The sequence below is a fragment of the Melozone crissalis genome, unplaced genomic scaffold (assembly GCF_028551555.1).
Source record: "Melozone crissalis strain CALT ecotype California unplaced genomic scaffold, PUWL_Pcris_2 ptg000006l_1, whole genome shotgun sequence".
NCBI lineage: Eukaryota > Metazoa > Chordata > Aves > Passeriformes > Passerellidae > Melozone > Melozone crissalis.
Window position 1 is genome coordinate 25,280,285 of NW_026535784.1, and position 20,121 is coordinate 25,300,405.

Here is a 20,121-nt window from a genome sequence, read left to right on the forward strand (position 1 = left end):
TCTGGTAACTGTGTGATCCATGGGTAACAGCAGGTTGTTGGTTTTTAAACTGAGGGAGATTTATGCATATATTCTATTTCCCATTGCTTTGCTGAAAAGCAGACATAATACAGTGTGCAATTTCACAGCATAACAGAACACTAACAAAAAGCATGCATCAGGGTAAAGAGTAGTCTTAAAAATGTTCTGTCGGCATAGCAGCCAAGTGGACTATTGCTTTATCTTGCTCTAGCTCCTGTGACAGGTGAGTCCTACATTATAGTATTGTCACTTAAATTCTCTGCAGTACCTATCCCATTTCTAGTGACCTCTTCCTCTATTTTGGCCTCATATGCTTTCTTTCTATTTTCATAGCTATGTCAGCTAATGGAAATTGAGATTATGGGCATTAATGGGACACATATTTGATGATGTTAAAAGTGTAGGTATTGCTTTCTGGAACTTTAAATTAAATTTTTTTTCCATTGCAATTACCTTCAACAGATTATTACTTTAACTCATCTAGTAGTCAGATTTATACTTAATTAGTTCCCAAGAAACTCAGAAATTAGTGTGGGATTTTTCAGTCAATGAAGTAAAATGGCACAGACACATGATGTATTTAAGCAAAGACAATCTATCTAAAGTTACTTAAATGGTGGAACCACTCAGCATCATTTGATACTTCAGGAGAATATGTTATTCACTCTTTCATAGAAATGTTAACATTAAAATAAATTTCATCTTTACAAATATCCCATGTAGAAGTAATTGGTCATTAGCATCTGTTTATAGCATTGGACAGAACAGAATGGTAGAGAAAAAGTTTAGATTATTTACCACAGGATTTTTACTTGAAATTAGTATGAGATGCCTGATGTAATTAGTTTCTTCCTCTAAGAGTCACAAAACAGCAGCAAGCTGGACTGTCACACCACACATACTGAGAGATGCTGAGTGTACTGCAGTATCTTCTGAAAATGCTGACCCCAAAATGCTTTTTCAATGAATTAGATCTCTCTTCTTGTTTCAAACTCCCTGAGGCTCACACATCGCTCAAAAATTAGTTTCTTTACTTTGTAAACTGATTTTATTCTGAAAGGTCATTAAAAAGCAGTGTTGTGCCTCCTTCTGCAGTTCATAAAAATCTTATGCTGTGCCTCAGAAGCAAGCAAAACTTGTGAGCAATTAAGTCCCTCCTTCCTGTTTTTAACTGATGGTATTTTAAAATAAAACTCCAGAGGCATGAACTGTCAGTTGCTGATACATTGAAGGATTTGGCTGGTGTGTAGATTACCTCCACTGCATTAAAATCCATTTGCACTGCCAAGTATAGCATTAGAAAATTCCAGTGTGGGATCAGATTAGGATTCCTGACTTCTCCCGTCTGGGAACTGAAGGCCAGGTGCATTTTTTTCTTTGCTTGTCTTCATAAAAGACAGCTCTTAAGAATTGTTACAAAATCATGGGTGACATATTTCTGTGATTTTCCAGGTGCTTTTCAGCAGCTACCCAGTTATTAGTAGAAAAGTGGTGTAGTTGGTAAAGTGAATACAAACAACTTTGTGAATTTCAGAAAATTCTTCAGAAACCAATTTCAGAAATTTCTTTCAGAAAATTCTGCTGACTTTCATTTCCCTGCTAAACCATGAACCTGTTCTGCAGTCTCCATTCATGGAGGACTTTGCCTTGGAGTGAGCTGGATTTAGTGACACAAAACACACAGCTGAAGTGACCGTCTCTCACCTCCTCTGTGTATTGAAAACTTGTAAAGCTGTGAATGTCTGGTGATTTTGAAACTTTATCTTCAGCGAACACAATCTGGGATTCAAGCTTACCAGAGAGCACAGAGGAGTCTGATTGCTTCAAGTCTGCATACAACTGCTGCTCTGTGTGCAGACACTGAACTAGATTCTCTGTGTCAGTTATTTCTGTCAGCCAGTCCCAGCAGTAACTGTGTGCTGTGCTCCTTTAGGTTACCCACTTCCTCCTGGGAAAAATCTAACTCCTTTATCTCCCTGCTCAGATGCTAGTGTACTGCTTTAACACATTCTCATGAAGCCAAAAGCAAATGTTTAGCTTGTTGGGGTGTTGGCTTGTTTGTTACAAGGCAGAAGAGGGACTAGAGATTACTGATCGTTATGTTTGGAGGAAGGGAAGCAGTGAGTGCTGCCAAATTTTTATCAAGTCACAACATTTTATCACACTGGAACATTTTATCATCTTATCCATGACAAACTTTCCATTGCCATACAAGGGCAACCCTGAACTAGTGAATACATGAGTGACAACGGTCTGTTGAAATACCTTTCAGATTACTCTCTTTCTCCTCCTGTGACAGCCATCTCATTGTCTGAGTTCATTATTATAAAGGACATGTGTCTCTATGAAACAGTGGCATTCATCCTAATAGTTTAAATACTTGTTTTACTATATGATTTTTAAAATTTTAATAAAAATCCAGCATATGTGCAAAATAGAGAAGAAAAAAAGTCTGTGTCATAATCTGTTAAGATAGAAGAAGGGACTTCTGCAATTCATAGTCCAACATACTCTGACTAATAGTAATTCTGAGAATGGGAAAGGTCAACTGGAAGTCACTATCTTCATTTGTATCTCTTGTAACAGTTTACAGCTGTAAATGAGACCCAGTTTTAACATTCCTTCAATTATTTCTCTGCCTCATTTCCATTGCCTCTTTTTGGCCTGTCATTCTGTCAATGCCTTTTCCTTCACAAACTAGTTAAAGAGTGCATTAATTTAAAGTGGCCAACAGCTGGGTTAAATAGCAATAGGCAGCAATTGTTAGGTAACAATATTGTAGATGCAGACCGGAAAATGAAGAAAACATATTATGTGTCTTGGGGTGGGAACATATCAAAATTACCCTCATACGTGAAATAATACAATCTTACCGATTTATATAAACTTAAAACTTAGAAACTACTTCTCTTTCTCAACGTGGAGAAGACCAATAGATGGTCTACCTTGGGGTGATGCAAAGAGAGAGGCAAGGGGACAGAAAATGCTTGGAAAACATTACATACATGAACAACAATCTTTTTAAAGGGTCTTAATTAGTTCAAGGGGACAAAGGGTGCAGAAAACTTTGAATACTCAAAAGACTACTGGTGATCAACCATCTCATCTACCTGTCTGTGATGATGGGGGACAAGAACAGCTTTAAACCCCTATTTGGGGATGGTCTTTGCTGATCTTTTCAACAGAAAGGCAATGGAAACTCAATTTCATTGTCTGAGAGAATTACAGAGTCAGTATTACTAAGTACAAAAAAGCATCAAGAAAACAGATGTCTGTCAGGGAGCAGAGAAGAGAAATTGCTCTCCACAGGCAGATCAACCAAATGACCTCAGACCTTCCTTCCCCTCTGCCAGCACTGTTGTTCCTGTATTTCCAAGGTGCTTTAGGGCCTTTGCTAGCTTCACAGCAGTTGAGAAGAAGTGCTTGTGGTCATTTTCGTGCCTCATGACTGAGGAGTTCTCAGGAGACCACTGGTCAGGGGACTCCTCTCTGTCACTTGGTACTTCCTTATTCTGGCAAAAGCATTTCCTTCTTTCTTACTATGTCCTCGCTGGATCTCATCCTTCTCCTAGAAATGTGTTTGAGCTGTTTCTATGGTTGTTTTTTGGTTTTTGGGGGGTTTTTTGGGGGCTGGGTTGTTTGGTTGCTTGGTTGGTTGACTGGTTTTTGGGCTTTTTTGTTTTGTTCTTTGTTTTCTTTTGTTTTTTTTAGTTGGTTTCTTTTTGCTATAAGCCTCAGCAGAAGCATTCTTTCAACTTTAAAATGAGGGTCTTGTTTCTTGGTGCTGGTGGTTGGCTGAAGCGTATAAGAAATGTTGTCTTCCTTATAGTATAACATTCATTAGCTATATGGCGGTGTTAGTAGAATAATTCCAACTAGTTCACTCTCAATAATCAATGAAGCCTAAGAATAATCAATCCAACCTAAATGAAACTAAATGACTGATAAATCAGAAATACAGGTTGCCTGGAGTGGATGATATTTTCCTCATGGTTTTATTGAACACTCTGGGATAGCAGAGAGGTTGCCATACATATGCACGCTGTCATCTCTGTACAGACATTTTGCTAAATCTTCCCTATGGTGTTATTAAGCCAGTCTTGTTATTTTGTCTCCTGCAACAAATAATGACACTTTTCCTATCCTAGGGTAGTAACAGTATTGAGAATCACAAACCACTGAAAATAAGGAATTATATCTTCATAAATCATTAGTTTGATTTGTATTACAGAAATTATTTTAAAACTACTCATGATTAAGGTTTTCCTGTTGATTTTGTGATTGTTTTTTGGTCGTCATTCATGCGATTAATTTTCAAACTTTGATTTCTTATAACAAAAAAAGTACAAACTTGGCCTTTTGGTCAACTTGGCCTTTTTAATGAAGGCTGGGATTTATGCCAAATGCCAAGGTTGTAGCAGCACAGATTTTAAAAGAAATAACCCGAAACACATAGCTATCACAAAAGTTGGAACATTTGTATCACTATTTTTTCCAATAAAAATATTATGATACTGTAGAGAATTCCTCTAAACAGATTTTGTGTTGGCTGAAGTTGGTATTTTTTTCCACATATTCAAGCCACATGGATCCGATTGTCATTTGTACTTAAGGCCCCCTTTAGATCTCTTGAGAGGAGTGTACAAAGGCCTGTATGTGAATAGATAATTATTTTATGATCAGTTTAATTTTTTTTTTCTTTTTCAGGATGAGATAAAGGGTTTAAAAGGGGGATTTCAGTTCCCAAAGAAGAAAGTAAATTATTTGTAGCACTAAAATAATTTTTTAGTTGTTACATTGGCTTGGGGAAAATGTGGAATTTGTGGGACTTCCCTGCTAGTTTTCCCTTCCAGAAATGGTTTGTCCTGAGTGGCTTTCTGGGATCTTTATTTATTTTGTTTATTTGTTTGTTTCCCAAAAGAAGAAAGCAAATAAAGATTTATCCAAACATAGAAGAGATGATTCTCCTTTTTCCTTAGATTCTCTGCATCTTCTTTTGTGGGCTTTTGTGGTTTTATTTTGTTTTAAAATTTGGATTGATTCCTGCTCTTTCTCAAAATTTTATTTTCCGTCATACTACTTTATAAATTGTATGTTGTAAGATGGACATCTGAAGCAACATATCTTCTTTCCTATTTTTTACTTTTCCATGGGAACTGGAGAAAAAATGCATGCCACATTAATTAGTAAATGTGACAGACGTGACATTTAGGATGCTTTTCTAAGTCTACATGCTTTCATTTTATGTCTTATTTTAGTCTGATTCTATTTCTGGTTTTACAGCAGAATAATTAAAGTTTCTGGATTAAAATTTTATAACTGTTAGTTTAAGCTTCTTAATAGTACCCAAACTATTTGCAGACCTTAAGATGAAAGGATTTATTATTAGTACTTTTTTTTTTTAGTTTCAGTTTAGATCGACAGAAGTTATTACATCCAGGACTGGAAAATTAGAATTTATTTCAGTTTTATCTCCTGTAAAGTTAATATTTTGAGTTTCTCAGTGTTACCTAAGCACTTCAATTTTTCTATTCCATGTTTAAATGTGTAAGTTCTGCAAAACAATGAAACACATCTCTCTTTTGGCTTTTGCTAAGGACTTTAGAGCCCATGACACAGTGATGACTGCGGAGCTGCTTTGTCAAAGAGAGGTGACAAATTGTGTTAATTATAACAAATGTCAGTTGTTGAAGTGATTTATTGCAAGAACAAGGATAGGCTGGTTGTACACTGTGGAGTAAAGGCCATGAAAGACTTTTTCATATGTATGTAAGCACATTCTATTCACAGTCCCAGAAACAGAGAGCTACAGTAGCTTTGCAGGCCAATTAATAAAGCAGTGTAGGTAACTAATTAAGGTACTGCAAATATAAGTATCATATTAAGGTAAAGTAAGTGGGATTCATAGTGACATATGACTGTGGCCATAAATAATTTTCAGGTTTTGAATACACATGATTACTGTGCTTCATTCCAGTGCAAGAAACTGACATTTAACATGCTTTGTATGTCTTAAAACCTACATATGTATATGTAAAAAGGTACTTAAAAATCAGTAAGTACATATTTAATTCTTTTATTTTTTTTTACCTTAAACTAAATTCTTTTTCAAATGAAAATTACTTATTTGATGGGCTTTTCAATGGTATTAATAATGTATTTTACTTAGAAAAAAAGAACAAGTATTTAAAGTGCATTTGAAGCTATTGCCTTTACTATTGTTTGAGGTTCATCTTATTTTCTTGAAGACAAAACATGATAAAATTACATACATACAGAAAGAACTAGATGTAGCTCTGTTGTTTTGATTTTGGGGGTTTTTGTGTGTATTTGGATTTTGTTGGTTTGGTTTTGGGCTTTTTTTGGACTTAGCATACAGCCTTGCTAGTGAGGAAAAACGGAATTTAGATGTTGTCAAACTCTCCAAGGCCTGTCACATTTGCACCAATATGAGAGTTCCTAAAACATTTTTTTAGCTATCTTTTCACTCTTAATCTCTCAGAGATGTTGTGAAAATGAATTGTTAACTAGGCAAGCAAGTCATTTCTAACAGAAGACTAGGAATTTAGAGATTGGAAAAAAAATTAAAAGTGAGGAAGGGAAAGTAAAATGGAAATTGGAATAAGGATGTAAGAAGAAGCAAATGTGCATTAGCACCCAAAATTGTTTCTCAGAAAAAAAATGAAGAATTTTTCATTAATTTTATGCAGAACACCTGCAGAAAGGAAATGACAAATGCCCAGTTACATCCAGATGGATATTAGTGCCTCATGTGATTTAGGGCATGACATGTATAAGAAACTTACTGTTTCAATTCATTTCAACTTTCAGTACCAATATCACAGTGATATTATGATGTGAGATCTCTTCCATTATTTTACTAGTTAGCCAGGTGTAATTCACAGCTCCTAGTGCCTATACAAACATCAGAATGCAGGACATATGTGATGCCATGGTAGCATTTATATGTATCCAGATGCTTCTCAAGAATGACATCGACTTTCTGCAGGTCCTGCATCAAATCATGGAAGATGGAAACACCAGATAGCTCTAAAATGGCACTATAGTCCTCTGGTGTGATATGTGAATGTGTCCCATAATTTCCATTCCTTCAGGAGGGTAAGTGCTGTACTGTCTTCCAGCTGGATTAGTGGCACTTTTGATTCAGCAGAGTCAGGTTTTCCATCTCCATCTTTTCTTTGATTTCTATGAGCGGCACTTTACAAGGTGAGTTGGGCCTTATTTGGAGTGAAAAATGTTGTAAAATTTTTCCTTTTCTCTGAATTATAGCACCACAGGTTTTTAAATAAGCTCAGAATGACATGTTGGAGAGTATTTACAAAGTGTAAACCTGTATATGACCTTCACCTGCAGGGTATACTTTTCACTATATTTCATTCCTAGAACAGGCAACACAGGACCAGGATCTTTGTGAACTAGTTTAGGATCTTAAAAAGAGAGAAATATGATGAATAAGCTAGGGGTTTTATCCACATACTTTATTATAATGAAGCTGATTAATTTCTCTGTTCATACAAATGTAAAGGTACAGGTTCAATTCCTGTGGCTGACATTAAACATGATTTTTCCCGTTTTCTTAATCTTACAGAAATCTCTTCAAACATTGTTTTGGGAGAGGAACTTGAGAGAAGGGATCAGAAAAAAAGAAATCTATCTTATTGACAGCCTGGAACATAGAGAATTTATTTTAGTCTTGTCAGTTATGCCCTCTTTCCTTTGTGAATATTGGAGTAGACAAAGAGAGCAGGCCAGAACCTTTTGGGTTGCCAGATGGGTTACTTACAATTAATATTCACACTTGGCTGGACGTAGTGGAAGCAAAGGAAGTTTTGACCTGAATTAAGTATTTTCTGAATATTGATGTGACTTAAAATGATCCTTATTTTTGTAGGGCTCAAGATAATACAGGGATATGATCTAGTTTTTCACTTTTTTCCACAATGCCAATGTTGACACATGAAAAATCATTTGCACCTGGTGGATTAATGTAATGATTATTCTTTAAAAACCTACTGGCCTATGGATGGAACTGCACAATGCCTATTCAGTAGGAAGAAAGCAACCAGCCCAGTTCTGCCAGCTTTTACCAGTTCACCAGATGGTCAGGAATGATTTTGGGATTGGCCACCTCCAGGGACCACCAAAGAGACCCTCAGGACAGAAGAACATATCGATAAAGAGGAGGGAATATATGGTAATGATTTGAGGAAAATTACTATCATAAATATATGTTTATTCTGTGAAAATCAATAAACATGTATCTAAAATATAGCATATACATTAGTGTTAAGGACTTTTCATTTTTACCAATTTTTGGTAACACCAGGAATACTTAGAATAAATAAGTGGGAAAAAATATTGCTCCAACACTCAAATTACCAGTTGCCCTTTGTTTTAAAAAATGCCATTAGCATTTCATGAAACTCACCCTCTGTGCTGAGATTATTTATTTCTTATTAGAATTGTAACTCACTCTAATTAAGATAAACTGTTTCTATTTAATTGAAACCTGGCATTTTTAGACTAAATTCTAAATGTCTGCAAAGAGCACAGGAATCAGAGTCAGATAAGTGATATTGATTTTGCAAGTGTCTGATTTATTTTCCTGGATATGCATTACTCATATGCACATCTATGTAAAAAGGCTCCAGAAATCTATCAGAAAGTGAAAAAAATCACTTGCTAACTATTAGTGAAGCTGAAAACTTGGATTAGTGGGACTACACACTAAAGAGGGCTATCAGTTATTTGAACAAGCTTCAGGAAGATTAATTTTCAGTTGATGATGGTTATTTATTTGACTGTAAGAGGACACAGCTATTGTCACATACAGAAAAAAGTCACAATAAATGGATGGAGCTCATGTTAAAATAAACTCTTACTATCTTCCCTTTGACCATTCGAAGCTTGATGTGGTAATTCAAGCTGAAGAGCATTTTTATGGTCTGCCAGGGATATTTATTATAACTCAAATTTATCCAAGTAATATCTCATACGACAGGGCACTCATCAGAGTGCCCTGTCATGGAATTAAGATTCACAAACCCCAACCCCTAAAATTAACACTCTCCAGGGCAGGGCTTGGAGAACGAGAGTTTTGCTCAGAAACTAACGGTTATTCAGTATTTACCTTGCACATATCATTGTGACAACAAAAGGATATACAATCTTTCAAATTCTACAGCTAATCTATTTCAGACTGTGAGATGACAGTAGGGAAGGAGGGTGTCTTACTCAGGGGTACTATTTTTCTCACCAGGCAAAGTAGAGATGGGAATTAATCAGCAGCGTGCCTGTTGACTCATTCGCTTTCAAAAGTTGGAAAATAAACAATAAATGCTTAGCAACCAAAGTCATGCACAGTGCCTCTGACTCATGAAAATATATACCCCAGCTGTAGCCCTCACTGTTTTCCTCCCACTGCTAGTTTCAGTAACCTATTCCATGTTCTTTTTCAGGAATTAATGGCTCCAACACTGCCATTGAAGATGAGTCTAGAGATATGCTTTATATGATTATAGTAACCTAGATGAAAAATGGTAGGTTTAGTGATGTTCATTAACCTAAAACACCTTACAGTGTCACTCAACACCTTTTTATCCATATTTCTTAATATCTTTTCCCCTAGCTTACCTGGTGAACTAAAACCATCAAGCCCTCCAATAATTCAGATTGATAGGGCTAAGAAAACACAAGCAAAAAGCAAGCTTGGATTCAAAAAATCAGCCCCAACTTCATTTTCTGAAGTGAAGAGTTAAAGACAAACATTTGCCTGTTTGTGATACAGTTCCCTCTCTGGCTCTTTCCTGAGGCACACACAAGCAGCTGAATCCATGATGATATTTAAGTTCTCTTTGAACTTGGCCTCAAGTCTGTAAATGCCATTTCTCTGCTGCAGTGCCTACTTTTGCAACCTGCCAGCAATCTGCACCATCCCTAGAGAGCAGTGAGGTGGCCAAATTGACCCTGCAGGCACCAAGGTCCCAAGGATGCTGCATGTTTGAGAAAATCCCCGGGCTTGCGTGCCTCAAGCACAGGCGGCTCTCTGGTGACATTGTCCAGGGCCACAGGTCCTCCCTTATCTTCCTCCCTGCTACTCCCTGGCAGATGGGAGACAGAGAACACATAAAAAACTCCAAGAAGGGACCCAGTTCCCACAGCACAAGGGTTGCACTGTGACTGAAAAACAAGCTAGGGGAGTGGCTTTTGAGTGGGTTTTGTGTTGCAGTGTAGGTGGGAGGAATGTTACTCATGAGTGCAGCAATGATCTCAAGAAATGAAATAAAAAATTTGAACTCAGTCTGTTTCCTAAGAAAATGATGGGTTTGTTGATGCAGTTCATAAAATAATAGGAATTCATTCTTTTTGCAGAATAGCAGGATTGGAATTGGGGGTCTGAAGGAGCCACTAAACCCTGATGTTACAAGAGGCACTTTCTCCCAGTTCCCTTTGTTATAGAGGTTTAAGGAAAGGATATAACCACAATCTACTTCATCCACTTTAAATGAAGCTGAGCTCATGATACCACTTAGTCTGCTGAACTCAGGACATAGCATGTGGGTTTCTTATTTTTTCCTTCTCTAAAGTATTTCTTTTTCCAAGAATGTGCTGTAGGGTCACTCATTTGGCAGAGGTCAGTTCAGCTCTTTCTCTCAGTAGAATAGTTTGATTTCTTTAAGAGGTACAAAGAACTAGCTCTTTTATAAGTTAGATAAGCATGAATGAAGAAGAAACCACAGAAATCCTTGACTGAATAGAGAAGTATGTACAGTGTTTTAAGTTGTTACTACAAATAGATATGAGCTCAGTCATTCTGGTAGTTAATGTCCATTGAGATAACTATCAAAAAGAGCTGCACTTCTTTATAGAAGTTGCCTTGTGAACAAAACGTATTCTGTGAGCAAAATATTAAAGAAAGGTTGCCTGAATAGTGGATTCAGTATGTAACCTCCTATTTTAAATAGCAGAATCAAATAAAGCACCACAAAGACACACAATGCACAATGTTTCTTTAAACACGACAGATAAATAAATAATCCAAAACGTATCTGAAGGCTTATTATACACATAGCTAGGGATTACAATTCAACCATGTGTACCATAAGTTATTTATTACAACATGGAACAAATATATATTTATTTCAAATGCCAATTGACAAAGGAGATAAATATGGAGAGAATAAATTTTTTATTTTGCAGAGATAACAATTCATCATGAACAGAGGTCTTCAAAACCAAAAATCAAATTCCACTGAAGAAATAAAAGATTTTCACTAATATCTCATCCTGAATACACTGTAAATATTTCATCTCATAGCTCGGAAGTGTTCCTTTTTATGGTGTATGACACATTAAGAAAAAAAAAAAGAAAACAAACAAACCACAAAATGAACTTCCAGGTTTTTTTTTCTGGACAAATTAAATATTCCTTCTGTGGTTTCTTTATTTGTTTGATTTTGCTTTTAACTCAAAAGTGGAAATTTTGGACTCTAAGTGAAGTGAAAACCCATCAAAACAGACTAATTCACTTAAGGATCAGGTCAGTTTCTCTTGAGTCTTCTGCAAGAGCAGCAAATTGTGCAGACTGCTAAAGGTAAGACATTTATTGAGAAAGCTCGGAAAATGAGACTCCAAAGAACATTTTTTTGCATCAACTGTGCATGGGATTGGTTCAGTTAGTCAGTAATGAACTATCAGATGACTTCATGCAGGGGTGGAAGAGATTGCATGCCTTCCATTACACCCTTGGGGCTCTTTTCCGTGATGAGTAACTCCCATTTTTTTCAGATGACAAAATAGTTGCTCTTCCTCTGGTGTCCAGGGTTTGATTAACAAAAAAATCTCTACAAAAATGAATGGCAAATTAAAAGAGCGATTTGCAGAACTAGAACTAGACATGTTAAATTGTTGTTTACACCAAGAAAGAGTATGTTTTTACATTAATTGTTAAAGAAAATGGAATCAGGCCCAAGTGGAGTTGCAATTGTCCCACTTATAGGACGCAGCCTGAGAGCTCATTTCTTGGCTCCCTTGGGTAACTCGGTAAGAGCACAAGAAATCTGGAATCCTCCTTTGCCCCTTGTGTTCACTGAGTTTCCGCAGGTTGAAGAGGTTACTCTTCACTATGGAAATGGCAAAACAGTATCAGACCTGAGAGGGCCCAAGGGTTCTTGTGACATGTGTGAGAGACTCAAGTTTGGTTTGTTGTCACCAGTTTAAATCAACATCAGTTAAATCCTCAGTCTTTAGAATTTTTCTGTAATTTTGCTGTAATCCTAAAACTCATTGGAGAATTTAGTAAGTGAAAGGTAACAAAAATATCATGCCAGTGTTTGAAATACAGAAATATATGTTTTGTTCTTAAAAAAGGTAACATAATCTTGTGGATTCAAAAGTATGTTTGGGTTTTAGTAGACTCTTGAATACAGGAACTCCATAATGTTAAATCCTTGTTTAAAGTCACTGTGCAGTATAAATAACTTCTTGTTTAAAATAAGTATTTATTTTTAAGTGATACTTTAAATCTCAATAGCAAACATGAACCACAGGAAAGATATAAACTCCTACTACATTCTATGGCTTAAAAAAATATTTTTCAGTAAATGCACTAGCAATGAAATAAGTAGCTGCTTAAATTGGAACATGGAAGTACCAGTTTGTCTGAGAAACGATTGCTGTGGGAAAAAACATTCCCTTCTAAGATAAGACCTAAATTATTTCTGCCTACTATGTTTTAATCTCCTCAAGTTAAGGAGCAAATCAGTAAAAAGCAGAGGAAAAACTATAATCCAAGACTAAAAGGAACAAAACATTATTGAAACACTTTTTCTTGTTTCCTGAGATGTCATAATCTAATTTTTTAGATTTCAGCACTTCTAAATGTCAATTTTATCTTAATTCTTTTTTGTTAGTCGAATATCAAGCAAATGTGGGTTTTACACAATATTTTGCTAGGGTATAACACACATAATGGTAGCTCAAGCCTAAAATGCTGAAAGTAGATACCCCAAGTCTGTAGAATGCATCACTTAGAACTCTGTAAGAAGCCATTTTCCAAGTGCCTTCCTATCTCAGAAGAGTGCAAACTGTGTCTGAGAAATGCCATTCTTCCCCATAAGATTACATCTATTTCTAACATTTCTGTAATAGTTTATTAATAAAAATATGTACCATAAATATTAACCCTGACGCTGTGTAACTATGAGGATTCTGAGTATAATTTTGTGTCATTGCTGTCATTTCAAACATCCATGGGAGCTGAAATTTGTTGTGTTTGCAGACCTGAAAATGACAGAGGGTTCTCAAATCAGCTACGGTCACTTGGCACATCTTTAGAGGTGACTTGCTATTTTCAGTACTCAGGTGCCTGGCAGGAAATTATGACAAAAAGCACTGCCTAAAGCATTTATCACTATAAACCAATCCTGAGACAGCCTTTCCAAAGGTATACTTTTATTAGTGTATGAGGGCAATAAAGAATAAGCAAAAATAAAACCACACGGATGAAAATAAAAATAGAAACTTGCAAATACATGCTTATCATTTATAACAATTTATTTTTTTAAGATCACTCTGTGAAAAACAGAACAAAAGGCACTTCAAGAAGGTGCCCATTCAGTAATATTTCTTTTTTCTTAAAATTGGAGGTGTGATAGTGTTCTTTCTCAAACTTGTTGTTTTGCCTGTTTTTCATTAATAAAACTAATGTTTTATTTCCAAGGAAACCTTTTAGGCATCAGACTAGCAAGGAAGACAATCCTACTAGACTTCTGGAGTTGTGGAAATTTGGGGTATTCTTGTGAAGTGCTCTCATGTTAGTAGTCATGCATTTTTTTCTCACTAGAATTGCTATCACCAGGAAATTGCTGGGCACATTTCAGATGGACAAAGTGCATGTAACATTCATGTTATCAATTTCCATCATAAAAGCAACAAGCAGCAGCAGTGGGAAAGAGTTAATAATTTAGAGGGATACTGTTTGAGGGATACTGCCTGAGAGAATAACAAGGAATAGATTTCTTTTACATACAGCAGAAGCTGGATTTAAAAGCAAACAATAAGGTGTCTATGGTATGCACATCTATATACCCATATTTAATTTTTTTTTTTTTATGTAGGTCTGGCATGGGAAACTAAAGGAAATTTTGGCAGGCTCTCAAGTGAAATATTCAAGTGCTCTCTCTAGGTCTTCAACTGCTTTAAAATGACAGCAACCTACTCCTGTGCTCAATCCACAAAGAACATTTTTCTACTTTCGTCCAAGTTAAATTTAATGCCCCAGCTGTACATACAAAAGCAGTATACATGTATGTATATTAAAATAATTGGTAGATTTTAAAATATACACAAATCCTTGCTTTTTTCTTTAACTGGGTGAGTGCTGCATTTTTTCAAAGAATAAAGTAATTCCTTTGCATACATGTTGAATGATAATGTCAACATTTTTTCCTCAAAGAAGGCTGTTGTATATTTTAAAAACATTTTTGCCTGAGTTGTCCTCTTCCTGCATACACTTTTAATTGGAAACAAAGAATGTAAGATCTAAATTATGTAGTCAACCATTAAATCATTTATTACAAATCTGTTTTTCAACTGAGAAGAAAATAATTCCTTCATGTATCCTCTTATATAATTGATTTTCTCTATTTTTAATATAATATATAGGATGATTGCAGAAAGAAATTACTGTAACAGTATTTTAGTAGTTGTTAATATTATTTGGGAGTAGATGAAATCACACAGGTATTTGCCTAGTCATAATAAACCCAAAATTTGAAGTAACACACCATAATCCTGATTTTTATCTCTTTTTATTTGGTCCATCAGGTTTTTACTGGACAAACCGCAAAAATAACCCACAATTATCTACACATTGTATCCTGAAATTAAGTAATTATTTCCTAGAACAGTAAAAATAGCAGTATTCAAATTCTGTGGATCAGTTATACTGAAATACTTGTTCAAAACGAAACTAAGATTGCTTAAATGTGAGGATCAGTTTGCTGGTTATTTGCTAGTTTCAAAGTTAATATGAAAACCTCAGAAATAATGTGACCAAGTTAACAAAATTCATATGTTTGTTGTACCTGTGAACTCAGTCAGTGTGAAAGACATTGTTAGGGACCAGAGTCTAATTGACCACTGTACAATTTAAAGTACTCCGCTAACATTTCACTTGGAAACCTAATTATTTTGTTGTGCATATGAAAAAATATTTTTCTGGTTTCTCTATGTTCATAAAACATTGGACAAACTTGTGATTTGAAAATGATACTTTATTAAAATCTTTTTCTCCATATAACTTTTTGATGGAGATGATTGCAGGAGTTGGAAATTGCCAGCCTGAGTTTGGTATGTTCCCAGAGCTTACTGTCATTGTGATTTAAAACTGAAGCAAATCCTGCAAACTGACTTAAATCATGTATCCACAAAGTCTTAACTGTACTCTGTTCATAGTAAGCAAGTTTAACTTAACTTTATTTTAAAAAAAAAAAAAAAAATTACTGAAATTATTTTAAATGTAGACTGTATGCACATAACACATTCACTTTCTTTCTGTGATTCTTACATGTCTATTTTTGGTGAAAGAATCTGTTAAACATATTTGCCTGAACACTCACTGGTCCTTACCTGGTCTATGCAACTTGAGTGGTGGAACCACCCTGAGCAGGAATGGTGCCCCCAGGCAGTGCCTGTGCATGCTCCTCGTGAAATGTGAAACATTGTTCTAGCACAAAATTCCTATGACTACACACACATTTCTTTTCCTGAAACTCACCACCAGCTAAAGGGCCTTTCTTTGTTCTCAGCTAAAGTGATAAATCCTCTCTCTTAGACTTACAAAAATTTCATTTAGACTTTAATAATATTTTAGCACAATCTGAAATCAACTGGTGAACTAATGTTTGATTTTTTCTATTTTTGGGGGTAATGCGCAAGAGGTGCCTGCTTTGGAGAGTCTCAGTGGGAGCACTAAACTGGGGAGTACCATTCCCAAACCATGACACTAAGCTTGTAGCAACATGCAGGTTTTCTGTTAAGCACTTGTGAATCAGGAGCCCAAATAAAAAATAATAATATTTTTGCATCTCAAAAATTTGCATCTGTGCATGTACCTGTTACACATAATGCAAGTTGACACGTGCCAAGTCAAGAACAGACAGTTCACCTGATGCTCTGTTAACAAGAACCAGAGGGCAGTAACAGTTCAGTAACTGCAGCTTTACAAAGTTTTGCCATTGTGAACTTAGAGATTCCGTTTTGTCTGTACCACAAACTGCTGAAATTTTGTTACTGAGAATTTCTAGCTACTGAGACAAGGGCCTCAGTCAGAAAAAAACCCACAGACTGGTGTTGTTGAAGTGCAAAGCTGCAGAATTTGCAAGCCCGTTATTGGCTGCATTGGTGTGTCCATTGCTTTTTCACAAAGAAGCCAACATGTATCTTCAGCACAGACTTCCTTAAAATCCTATATATTTATATGAAAGGTATTGGTTTTTCCTTCACATCTTATCCTTCCATCCTTCAAAAAACTAATACAAATACAACACTGGAAATAAGGGTGGGGGGAAAAAAAATCTGTCTGTAATGCTGGTGTACTAGTTCCAGATGATTTTATTAGCATGAAAAGATAATAAATCTACTTTAAGATGGAAAAATGTTTGTCATTTTTTCTTGTTTGTCTATTCCAACATAAAAAGTAAACAAGCAATTTAACAAGTCAGTCTCACATATCACTTATAATATATTTCCAGCATTTTCATAAAGCTATTAAAAAATATTGAGGAGAACTAGGATTAAAAAGGGCAATTACTAGTCACTTAAGAAGAAATTTGACTGTGAGAACATAGATTGAAATGGTCCTGCCTTTGTAAGAAATGATAGTTCTAGGTTCCCATAAACTGCGCCTGTTACATCTCCCAATGTGATACCAGTGAATCTCATGTGCTGTTTACATGCAGATATATCTTCCCCCTCTCCCATTACACCCTCCTCCCCAATTCCAATTGGGTGCTCTTGCTAAAAGTTTTTAAAGGGAATTTTCCTTACAGCCTGAACAGTTTTAAACATTTCTCAATCTAAAAACAAAACAAAACAAAACAACAAACATCGGTTGAAGAGCATCCTATCTCTTGATCCTCAACCTATTCAATAGTAACATTACCTTTTCTCCTCATAGATCACTGCCAGCCTTTTTTTCTCAGCCATACACATTTTTTGACCTGTGACAAAATCTGGTTTGACATATTACCCTGAGACTGATAGTTCTTCAAACTACACTTCATATGGTTATGGGGAAGATGAGAATACACTGTCTGATTCTGTATCCATGAACATTTTTGCTTCATTCATTGTTTCTTTTATATTTCTATATACTGTTGTAAAAAATGAGTGCATTCTTCCGTGTGAATTATTTTTCTGAGAAGAGTTTTCATTACTTTTATTTGAAGTATTTTCTTATTTGCCTGCTGGAATTACTTTCATTTTTCTGCAACAGTCTGTGGTTTCTTTTGCTTATTGTTAATACAATACTATTTTTTTAACCTAAATCTGTTTAATTTGACCCATCTTTAGGCATTTGGGATGTTTCACATTTTCCTAACAGCATGGTGCTTTACAAAATAAATAATTCAGTTTGGGGTTTTTTCCAGAAACAGAGGGAAGACAGACATTTTTTTTTCAATTACAAAATTAGAAGCATGAAGTCTAGTTGGAGGCCAGTAACTGCCTAGCAGGGTAGCCAGGGATCCTGGTTGCCCAGAGTTCAATCCTGATCAACATTTACATTAATGTAATTTACATCTAATGTAGTTTACATTTACATTAATTAATTTACATTAATTTAAATTAATGAGCTGGATGATGGAGAAAAACATAGTCTTATCAGATGACACAAATCTGGAAAGAGGGATATCCCAGAGGGTCATGCTGCTATCCAGAAGAACTGCAACAAGATGAAGAAAAGGGCTGACAGGAAGCCCATGAAGTTCAACAAAGGACAGATTTAGAGTCCTGCACCTGGAGAGGAACAATCCACTGCACCAGTACACACAGGGGCTGCCTATGCCCTGTTGACCAAGTGGCTTGGTAAAAAAGGACCTGGCAGTCCTGCCTCCCATGGCTCCAAGCAAAGCGTCCTTGTGGCCAAAGACAAGAGTATCCCTGTGCTGCATACTGGGGTACTATATCCAGTTCCAGGTTCCACAGGATAAGAAATATTGGCATACTGAAGAAAGTCCAAAAGAGGTCATGAAGATTTTATGGGCCTAGAGCATTTCTCCTACCAGGAAAAGCCAGAAGTTTTCCTGGCAGGAGAAATGGGATGCTGGGTGCACGGGGTGATGAACTGGCTGAAGGGCAGGAGCTGAAATTGTTATGTGGAAGCATCTGGCTAGTGTTCTTCAGTATTCACTTCTAGGACGAATTCTGCTCAATACTTTTATCAATTATCTGAATGCAAGAGTTGAAAGAACCATTAGCAAGTTTGGTGATGATACCAAACTGGGAAGTGCTGACTGTATTGAGGGCCAGGGGGCCTTGCAGTTTGATGTGGGTGGATTGGCATTTTAGGCAGTGATTTCTGGGATGAAAATGAATAAGTCAAAATGCTGTATTTTGCATATCGGATAATTTAATGCCCCACAAATATTATAAATTGGAAAATAAGTGGCTGAAGAGCAGTCTGGCAGAAAGGGATCTGGGCGTGCTGATTGTCAGCAGATTCGCTGTGTAGGCCTTGAAGCCAAGAGGGCAAACTGCATCTTGGGGTGCAATGAACACAGCTTAACCAATTGGTCAGAAGAGATGATTTTTCTGCTGTATTTAGTGTTAATACAGCTTCACCTTGAGTACTGCACGAACTTCTCAGCCCCACAATTTAAGAGGGTTGTGATGGCCCTTAAATTCTTCCAGAAGGAGAGCAACAAAGTTGGTGAAAGGGCTGGAGAGACTGTGCTGTGAGGAAAGGCTGAGCACTTTGGGCTTGGGTAATTTGGAGAAAAGAGAGCCAAGGGATGGCTCTGTTGGTCTCTACAGATTCCTGAGGAAGGGATGTGGAAATGGAGATGCTTGTCCCTTTTCCCTGGTATCTGTCCAGTGGTAGGAAGTGTGTGGGAATGGTTCAAAGTTGCACATAGGGAAATTTAGACTGGAAATTAGGAAGCATTTCTTTACTGAGGAGGTGGGCAAGCACTGAAACAGGCTTCTTAGAGAGGTAGCCTAGGTTCGAAGCCTATCAGTGTTTAGGAAGCATTTGGACTATGCCCTTGAATAACATGTTTAAACTTTTGGTCAGACCTGAAGAGGCCAAGTAGTTAGACTAGAGGTGATTGTAGGTGACTATGTGCATTTTAAATGAAAAATTCTATTATATCTGTTTTATTCTTTAGTCATTTTACTACTTTGGTTTTGGAGTCATGAGTATGTTCACATGCTTCACATAGTCCCCTGATGCCACAAAGAGGAGGCTTTTTTGTGTACCCACTTTCATTGAAGACACATACAAGCTTGCTTTCATTTACAGAACTTTCTTTTGAAATTTCACTCCCTTTCCACCTAGCTCTTTTTTTTTGCACCATACCCTATAAATTCATAAAATCAGCTTTCTGTTGGTGTCACCTCAGGAGAAAGGAGCTCTGTCATATGATTCCATTGACTATAAAGCCTAATTTTATCCACTGATATCTCATGCATGCAGGCAAAGGTAATTAAGGTGACACAGACAGTATCCAATGACTCCTCAAACTCTTATAAAAAAGCAGGATTTTTCAAAACATATTTGAATGCTAGTTCCAGTTCCTGTGTTTGCACTTTAAAACCTGATTTTTTTCCTTAATTTGTCCTTTGTTTTGCTTTATTCTTAGTTTAAGCTCTATCTGCCACTCAGTATTGGAAGAAGAAAATTTTTCATTCTGAGAGGTCACATCAACACTCCAGTAATATTAAATAGGTCAAAATCACACTCAGGTTAAATTGATGTAGCCTAGCAAAACAAGGCAAGATTCTGATTGCCTAGAAGCAAAAAATAAATTAGCCTTTAGAGGTTTAACTATCCTAACTACACTAAACAGAAGTAGTTTT